Consider the following 10603-nt stretch of genomic DNA (forward strand, 5'->3'; position numbering starts at 1 on the left):
AAAAAAAAAAAAAAAAAAAAAAAATTTATGGTTGCAACATCATATTATAAGGGACATATCTCTAGTGAGGCATCTGTCTTTAATCTTTGATCCTAAAGGCTTAGTCACTCACACACTTCTTATGTGATAGCTGATGAAATCGATATGGCAAAGAGCGTGGGGTTTTTGCCTTGTTTTGTTCTGTTTTTTACAGCAATGGGAAAAAAGGGAGATTTTTTTCAGGATATGAATACTGCCAACATAGGCAGACTGCAACACTGTGGGTTGCCTGAGAAATTTTTTAAGAATGTGGGAATGAGCTAGATGTGTGCATATTTGTGAATGAAACACAGCAAGGCAGGACTACCTAAGAAACATGACAAGTCTTGGTGTTAAAACAACAAACTGTAAATATAGAAAAATTGGCATTTATAAAATCTCATTTTTTTTTGAGATGGAGTCTCACTCTGGTCGCCCAGGATGGAGTGCAGTGGCGCAATCAAGCTATTCTCCTGCCTCAGCCTCCTGAATAGCTAGGATTACAGGCGCCCACCACGCCCAGATAATTTTTGTACTTTTAGTAGAGACAGGGTTTTGCCATGTTGGCCAGGCTGGTCTCAAACTTCTGACCTCAGGCGATCCTCCCACCTCAGCCTCCCCAAGTGCTGGGATTACAGTCATGACCCACCGCACCTGGCCTATAAAATCTCTTTTGAGAAACAGAAAATGTGCCAATTTTAAGCCTTTTTGGTTTGTATGTGTTTGGAGGGAAAGAGTGGGAACAGGAAGGCAAAATAATGACAACTTTATACAGTAATATTCCTTTAAGTCTTTCATTTTTTTGTGCACACTTCTGTTTTTCATACCACAAAATTCACCATTTTGTATCTAGTATTCTCACTTTTTAGAATATTTTAGAATATTCACAGAGTTGTGTAACTGTAACCCGGGGACAGGAGTAGGGCTGTGGGGGCGTTCCAGTGACACTCACTGTTCCCCAATCGGATGTATATTTCCAGGTGCTTGGGCTCTCACTCACCCAAGAATGGGGAGGAGACCCAGGCGGTGCAGTGATATTGTTCAAGTAAATATTGGACCCAAAAAGCTTCACAGAGAAGCGATTTATTAGGCAGAGAGAGAGACAAAGGGAAAGGAGAGGGGAAGAGGGAGAGAGGGGGAAAAGTGGGAGGGGGGAGAGGGGGAGTGGGGGGGGGGGTGCGGGGGGGGGGGGGGGGAGGGGGCGGTGACTCAGCCGCCCTCCGCCCGCCTCCCCGGAACTTTGCAGCAGCTGGAGCCACCGTTGCTACAGGAACCAAATACTTTTGTTCCCCAATGTCAGGGCTGCCGGGGCAGGCGGGTGGCGAGGAGGCTGCCATTCCGCAGTGGGACCCAGGTCCGGCCACACTGCCCAGAGGACNGGGGAGGGGGAGGGGGCTCCCATGCTGTTTTGAGAGGGGATCCAGAGATGGAGTCCGCACAGGTAAGGGGCAGGGGGACTTTAAATCTGGGAGTTACTCCCACCCCATTCAAGTTCTCGTTCAGTGAGAGGAGCTTTTCCAAACTGCCTCTTGAATGATTGATTTTTGACTTTGATATCTGATTGGCTGCCAGGCCCACAGTCCTCCCTGGGCTTTTCTCTGGCTTTCTAAACAAAGGGAGTTCACCTAGGCAGTCTACCTTCCTGCTCATGGGAAAGTTAGACAAAGAACTCTAGAATCCCAGATGGGGGGCATGGACAGAGGCATGGCGCTGGGAAGTTCTTGCCTTTGAAACCACGCCCCTTGTGGACCCGGGGAGAGAAGTTAACATAGTCCCTCATAAGCATTACCACTAGCTAATTCCAGGCCATCTTCATCACCCCAAAAAGAAACCCTATGCTAGTTAGCAGGCACTCCCTCTCTTTTCATTTCCTAGCTTCTGGAAACTACTAATCTACTCTCTGTCTCTATGAATTTGCCTATCTAGGCATTTCATTTAATATAAATAAAATAATATATGGCCTTTTGTGACTGGTTACTTTCACTTAGAATAATGTTTTCAAGGTTCCTCCATGTTCTGTAAGTATTAGTACTTCTTATATGGGTGAATAATATTCCCTTGGATAGATATACCAGTACATTAACTTCTTAAATTTTTAAATTTTACTTTAAAACTCACAGAAGAGGTACAGGAAAAATGAAAAGAACTCAAGTGTATCCTTCATTTGGATAAAGAAACATTTCGCTTCAATTACTTATTTGTTTGCCTTCTCTGTTTTCCTTCCTGTCTACACGCTCACAATTATTATTATTGCCATTGTTATTATTTTCTGAACAATTTTCTGAACCTTCATGCCATTCTACTTCTAATAATTTAGTGTATATTTCCTAAGAACAAAATAGTCTCTTACATAATCACAGAACAATGATCAAATTAAGGAAATTTAACACAAGCAAAACATTGTTATCTAACATGCAGACCATATTTAAATTCATTAATAGTTCCAGTAATGTCCTTGGATGTCAGTTCCCCCCCCCACACCCGCGATCAAAGACACACATTGTATTTAACTGTAATGTTCTTTCTTTCATCTGGAACAATCCCTCAATCTTCTCTTGTCATTCGTGACACTGATATTTTTAGAATACAGGCCTGTCGTTGTTATAGGGTGACACTCAGCTTGAGTTTTTCTGATGTTTTCTCAGGATTAGATTAAGGTCGATGCGTTCTAGGCAGGAATAATGCATAATAATGAGGCTTTGTCCTACTCCAGTGCACCACATCAGGAGGCACATGATATCCATTTGTTTTATTATTGGCGATGTTAACTTTGATCACTCGGTTAATGTGGTGTCCTCTATGTTTCTCTACCGTAAAGTTATCATCACTGTAAAGTTAGTAAGTGCTCTCTGGGAAAAGACTTTAAAACTACGTAATATCCCATTCTGCATTACACTTTGATCCACTACTTTTTTGCATCCTTTGATGATTTCTACCTGAATTAGTTATCAATATAAAGCTGCAAAACAGCCATTTCTAACTCTAGCATTCCTTCTACATTTCTTATTCGACATTCTACTTTCTCTTTTTCTCTATCAGAATGGACATATGCATTCATTATTTTATTCACTGGGTTATAATGTATTACTTGTTATTCATTTTAATAATCAGTTTGCTCCAGAATTGGGTAGAAGGAGCCCCTTCAGCTGATGTTGATGATCTTTTGAAGATATACTACAGTTTCTTCAGCTCTTCCTTGCTTTCTGACACAACAAAATGTTCCAGGTTCTAATACTAATTTCCTCTGTCCTAGCCCTGGAATAAGCAATTTCCCCTAAGGAGTCCTGAGGACTAATATTTAGAACACAAATTCTGGGTACTTGGTGTGCTCATTACCATTGCAGTGTCACTAATTATAAGCTTTTTCTGGGAAAAATGATAATTTCCTATGGTTCAACTACATATGTGTACATATATATATTTATTTGCATACATATATAATGAATTCATATTATCCAATACATGTGGATGCCTCTAATTCCAAATCAGTTTCACATGGTTCTTCCTCACCTTTCATCCTTCCACATTTTCCTCTTTCTTCTCCCACAGTGAGAACCCTGGCTCCCAGTTCCCATTTTTATTACAGCTTTTGTTATAAACAAAATGTGAAAGGACAGGTTTCATTTCTACTTTCAAAATTATATTAACATTATATGCAAATTACATGCATGTGTATGCATGCAGACAATTTGAGAGTATATGGTTATTCATTTAAATGAATTCTAGCTAGGCCCCTTATACAAAAATATCATCCTCATCCCATGTCATTCCACAATTGTGGCTTCATTCTTTTGAATTGTAAAATAGCTTTGGTGTTTAAGAGTTATCTATTAAAATGTAAATTACTTAGCTCTAACAGCTTAATAATCAGTTAATATCTTGAAAGGAATTAGTAGACAGCTTTGTGAGGCTGAGCTGGAGGGAAATGAAGATGAAGAAGGTTGACACAGAGAGAGGTGAGGACTGAAGGAAGTTAGGGAGGTTGACTAGTAAAAATGTTAACTTTTCGTAGTTATAAATTTTATTCTATGCATAAATTGATCTGAATACAGGCTGAACATCTCTAATCCAAAAATCTGAAATCCAAATGCTCAAAAATTTGAAACTTTTTGGGTGCTGACACTACAAGTGGAAAATTTCACACCTCAACTCGTGATGGATTATATTGAAAATTCAGGTACATAACAGTTTATTTCTGTAAAGAATGTATTAAAAGTATTGTATACACGGGCCAGGTGCAGTAGCTCATGCCTGTAATCCCAGCATTTTGAGAGGCCAAGGCAGGCAGACCATTTGAGGTCTGGAGTTCAACACCAGTCTGGCTAACATGGTGAAACCCTATGTCTACTAAAATACAAAAATTAGCTGAGCATGGTGGTGCACACCTGTAATCCCAGCTACTCAGGAGACCGAGTCAGGAGAATCACTTGAACCTGGAAGGCAGAACTTGCAGTGAGCCGAGACTGTCCTATTGCACTCCAGCCTGGATGACAGAGCAAGCCTCCATCTAAAAACAAAACAAAACAAAAACCAACCAACCAACCAACCAACCAACAAAAACAAAACTCCATACAATTATCAGAAGTTCCATCTCTAAGATATCTCACTATGTGTATGCAAACATTCTAAAATTTTTAAAAATTCCAAATTTGAAACACTTCTGGTCCCAAGCATTTTGGATAAGGAATACTTGACCTGTATGAATAGATATGTCAACATGGGCTATCTCCCTCTTTCAATAGTTCCTCAAATACACCCTTTGATAAAATTTTATACTTTTCTCCATAAAAGTCTTGCATATTTGATATGATATATTCTTAATTCTTAATTGTTGTTGGTATGGTAAATTACATCTTAATAGTTCATCTATAGACTTCCTTGGATTTCCATTGGAGACAATCACACTATGCATGTAATGGCAATTTTGTTTTTTCCCTTGCAGTTCTACCTGTAGACCCTTATGATGCTGTCTAGCTTATCCAGTACATTGCCGAATAGAAGTGCAACAGCAAGCATCTTAGACTTTTCCCTAACTTAAGAATGTTTACTATAGGTATTTAGTGAGTATTTTATTAGTTTAAAATATGTGCTTAGTTTGCTCAGATTTTTTTTTTTTTTTTTTTTTTTNGTCTTGCTCTGTCACTAGGCTGGAGTGCAGTGTCACAATCTTGGCTCACTGCAACCTCCGTCTCCAGGGTTCAAGCGATTCTCCTGCCTAAGCCTCCCAAGTTGCTGGGATTACAGGCACCCTCCACCACGCCTGGCTAATTTTTATATTTTTAGTAGAGATGGGGTTTCACCATGTTGGCCAGGATGGTCTTGATCTCCCGACCTCATGATCTGCCTGCCTCAGCCTCCCAAAGTGCTGGGATTACAGGCATGAGCCACTGTGCTGGTGAAACCCCATCTCTAAAAAATAAAAATAAAAATAAAATAATAATAGTAATAATGGATACTGGCTAGGTGCAGTGGTTCAAGACTATAATCCCAATATTTTGGAAGGCCGAGGTGGAAGGATGTCTTGAGTCAAGGAGGTAGAGATCTACCTGGGCAACAAAGTGAGACCCTGTCTTTAAAAAAAAAAAATTAAAAATTAGCTGGACATGGTGGTGCATCCCTGTAGTCCCAGCTACCTCAGGCTGAGATGGGAGGATCACCTGAGACTGGGAGGCGGAGGTTGCAGTGAGCCATAATTGCACCATTCCACTCCAGTCTGTGCAACAAAGCAAGACCTTGCCTAATAATGATCATAATAATGAATACTAATAGAATTTTATCAAATTCTGTCCTACTTTTTTTTTTGGAGACGGAGTTTTGCTTTTGTTGCCCAGGCTGGAGTGCAATGGCGCGATCTCGGCTCACCGCAACCTCCGCCTCCTGGGTTCAGGCAATTCTCTTGCCTCAGCCTCCTGAGTAGCTGGGATTACAGGCATGCGCCACCATGCCCAGCTGATTTTTTGTATTTTTAGTAGAGACGGCGTTTCACCATGTTGACCAAGATGGTCTCGATCTCTTGACCTCGTGATCCACCCGCTTCAGCCTCCCAAAATGCTGGGATTATAGGCGCGAGCCACCGCGCCCGGCTCTGTCCTACTTCTATTTATTTATTTGTTTGAGACAAAGTCTCGCCCTGTTGCCCAGGCTAGAGTGCAATGCCATGATCTCAGCTCACTGCAACCTTCGCCTCCTGGGTTCAAGCCATTCTCCTGCCTCAGCCTCCCAAGTAGTTGGAATTTCAGGCTCCTGCCACCACACCCAGCTATTTTTGTATTTTTGGTAGAGATGGAATTTCACCATGTTGGCCAGCATCATCCTGAAACCAAAGCCTGGCAGAGACACAACAAAAAAAGACAACTTCAGTCCAATATCCCTGACGAACATCAATGCAAAAATCCTCAATAAAATACTGGCAAACCAAACCCAGCAGCACATCAAAATGCTTATCCACCACAATCAAGTTGGCTTCATTCCTGGGATGCAAGGCTGGCTGAACATATGCAAATCAATAAACGTAATCCATTACATAAACAGAACCAAAGACAAAAACCACATGATTATCTCAATAGATGGAGAAAAAGCCTTCGATAAAATTCAATATCCCTTCATGTTAAAAATTCTCAATAAACTAGGTATTGATGGAACATGTCTCAAAATAATAAGAGCTATTTATGACAAACAGCCAATATATACTGAATGGGCAAAAGCTAGAAGCATTCCCTTTGAAAAGTGGCCCAAGACAAGGATGCCCTCTTTCACCACTCCTATTCAACATAATATTGGAAGTTCTGGCCATGGCAATCAGAAAAGATAAAGAAATAAAAGGTATTCAAATATGAAGAGAGGGAGCCAAACTGTCTCTTTGTAGATGATATATGTTTAGAAAACCCCATCATCTCAGCCCCAAAACTCCTTAAGCTGATACGCAACTTCAGCAAAGTCTCAGGATATAAGATCAATGTGCAAAAATCACAAGCATCCCTATATACCAACAACAGACAAGCAGAGAGCGAAATCATGCATGAACTCCCATTCACAACTGCTACAAAGAGAATAAAACACCCAGGAATACAGCTAACAAGGGACGTGAAGAACCTCTTCAAGGAGAACTACAAACCACTGCTCAAGGAAATAAGAGAGGACACAAACAAATGAAAAAACATTCCATCCTCATGGATAGGAAGAGTCAATATCATGAAAATGGTCATACTGTCCACAGTAATTCATAGAGTCAATGCTATTCCCATCAAACAACTATTGACATTCTTCACACAATTAGAAAACACTATTTTAAAATTAATATGGAACCAAAAAAGAGCCCATATAGCCAGGACCATCCCAAGCAAAAAGAACAAAGCTGGAGGCATCACGCTACATTGACTTCAAACTATACCACAAGGCTACAGTAACCAAAACAGCATGGTACTGGTACCAAAATAGATATATAGACCAATGAAACAGAACAGAGGCCTCTGAAACAAAACCACACATCTACAACCATCTGATCTTCAGCAAGCTTGACAAGAACAAGCAATGTGGAAAGGATTCCCTATTTTAAAAACGGTGCTGGGAAAACTGGCTAGCCATATGCAGAGAACTGAAACTGGACCCTTTCATTATACCTTATACACAAATTAACTCAAGATGGATTAAAGATTTAAATGTAAAACCCAAAGCCATAAAAATCCTAGAAGAAAACCTAGGCAGTACCATTCAGGACATAGGCATGGGCAAAGATTTTATGATGAAATATCCAAAAGCAATGGCAACAAAAGCTAAAATAGACAAATGGGATCTAATTAAACTGAAGAACTTCTTCACAGCAACAAAACAAAACAAAACAAAACAAAAAAAAACAACAACAACAAAAAACTATCATCAGAGTGAACAGGCACTATACCAAATGGGAGAAAATTTCTGCAATCTACCCATCTGAAAAAAGTCTAATGTCCAGAATTTACAATGAACTAAAACAAATTTACAAGAAAAAAACAACCTCATTACAAACTGGGCAAAGGACATGAACAGACACTTCTCATAAGAAGACACTTATGCAGCCAACAAACAAGAACAAAAGTTCAGTGTCACTGATTATTAGAGAAATGCAAATCAAAACCACAGTGTCATACTATCTCACCCCAGTCAGAACGATGAAAAGTCAAGAAACAACAGATGCTGGCAAGGCTGTGAAGAAATAGAAATGCTTTTACAATGTTGGTGGGAATAAGACAATGTGGCAAATCCCTAAAAGATCTAGAACCAGAAATATCATTTGATCAAGCAATCCCATTACTGGGTATATACTCAAAAGAATAAAAATTTTTCTATTATAAAGATACATGCACATGTATGTTTATTGCAGCACTATTCACCATAGCAAAGACATGCAACCAACCAAAATGCCCATCAATGACAGGCCAGATAAAGAAAATGTGGTACATATACACCATGGAATACTATGCAGCCATGAGAAGGAATGAGATCACGTCTTTCGCAGGGACATGGATGGAGCTGGAAGCCATCATCCTCAGCAAAGTAACACAGGAACAGAAAACCAAACACTGCACATTCTTACTCATAAATGAGAGTTGAACAATGAGAATACATAGACACAGGGAAGGGAACAACACACACTGAGGCCTGTTGTGGGGGGCAGCTGCGAGGTGGGGAGAACATCAGGATAAATAGGTAATGCATGCAGGGCTTAAAACATAGGTGATGTGTTGATGGGTGCAGCAAACTACCATGGTACACATATACCTATGTAACAAACCTGCATGGTCTGCACATGTATCCTGGAACTTAAAGTAAAATTAAAAAAATATAAATAAATGAAAATTTTAAAAAGAAAAGAAAAAAGTGGGAAAAAAGGTTTTAAGACTCATTTCTTCTTAAAAATACAATTTAAAATGTTTCTGGTAAAATCTTCTGGAGCACTGTGTGTGTGTGTGTGTGTGTGTGTGTGTGTGTGTAAACACACATATGTAGGCTGTAAATGTTTTTTCTTTTTTCCTTTTTTTTTCTAGAGAGAGGGTTTCACCGTGTTGGACAGGCTGGTCTCAAACTCTTGACCTCACTCTGTTGCCCAAGCGGGAGTGCAGTGACACAATTTCGGCTCACTGCAACCTCCACCTCCCAGGTTCAAGTGATTCTCCTGCCTCAGTCACCCGAATAGCTGGGACTACAGGCAGGTGCCATCACACGAAGCTTATTTTTTGTATTTTTAGTAGAGACGGGGTTTCACTGTGTTAGCCAGGATGGTCTCGATCTCCTGACCTTGTGATCCACTCGCCTCAGCCTCCCAAAGTACTGGGATTACAGGTGTGAGCACCTATAAATTTTTTTAATGACACAATTGCTTTAAAATTTATAAGCTGGGATACGCATGGTGGCTCACGCCTATAATCCTAGCACTTTGGGAGGCCAAGGCTGGTGGATCGCCTGAGGTCAATAGTTTGAGAGGAGCCTGACCAATATGGTGAAACCCTGTCTCTACCAAAAATATGAAAATTAGCCGGGAGTGGTGGTGTGGCCTGTAATCCCAGCTACTTGGGAGGCTGCGGCAGGAAAATAGCTTGAACCCGGCAGATGGAGGTTGCATTGAGCTGAGATTGCACCATTGCACTCCAGCCTGGGCAACAAGAGCGAAACTCTGTCTCAAAAAAAAAAAATTATAAGCCCATTTAGATTTTGGTTTTTTGCTAGAGAAGTATTTCTGAACTCTACAGTGCCAGGATCACCAGCAGTGTCTCCCTCACCGTAGCCTTCCCCTACCTGCCAGCCAAAAATCAATGCCTGGATCTTACTGCAGAAAAATTAGACTTGTCTGAAGTGGTATCCAGGAATAAATTTTTAAATATTTTCAATAATGGGCAGCCAGAGTTAAGGTTTTTTTCTTTGAACAACTCTCCACTGAATGGACTGTTTCAAAATAATGAACATTATTCTGGTTTTAAAATATCTACCGTTTTGGTTTTTTTTGTTTTTTTTCCACCTTTTTATCCTTAATATTCCTTAGCCGTACCTTCTCTCTCTCTTTTTTTTCTTAATTTGGCCAGATATTTTTGAATTTTATTAGAATTGCTATTCCTCTCTACTCAATTTTATTACTTGCTACTATTTCCTTTATTTTTCTTTCGAGCTGCAGTCACTAAGATGGGATTAAAAATGCAAAGATTTTTATTAGGGTGAACACCTGTGAGAGAAAATGAAGCAGGATCAGGGAAAACTGGGAGAGCTCTCACAGTGACACAAATCTGACCTTGAGGGAAGGAGAGAGAAAAGGAAGGTTGGGTGGAAGAGTCCTAGACTGATGTACAGTCTATGACCATTCTGCATCATTGCTGGGAAACCCTCAAGCCCACATTAGCCAAGGAGTCCTGTGTCTCTTGGGAATAACCCGATTTAGAAATCCTGCCCTACTCAGTATTGCTGGGAAGCAGCAACCCTTTGGAAGGGTGGCCTCAGCACAGAGGCAGCAGTGGATTTCAGAGGAGAGCAGCTAGAGTCCCTGTTTAAGCTTTTTGGAATTTTAAGTCCGAAAAGCACATTCTCAGACAGGATTGTTCTTAATCTTTTCTTTTTCTTT

This window comes from Cebus imitator, unplaced genomic scaffold, assembly GCF_001604975.1.
Source record: "Cebus imitator isolate Cc_AM_T3 unplaced genomic scaffold, Cebus_imitator-1.0 Scaffold154, whole genome shotgun sequence".
NCBI classification, from domain to species: Eukaryota; Metazoa; Chordata; class Mammalia; order Primates; family Cebidae; genus Cebus; species Cebus imitator.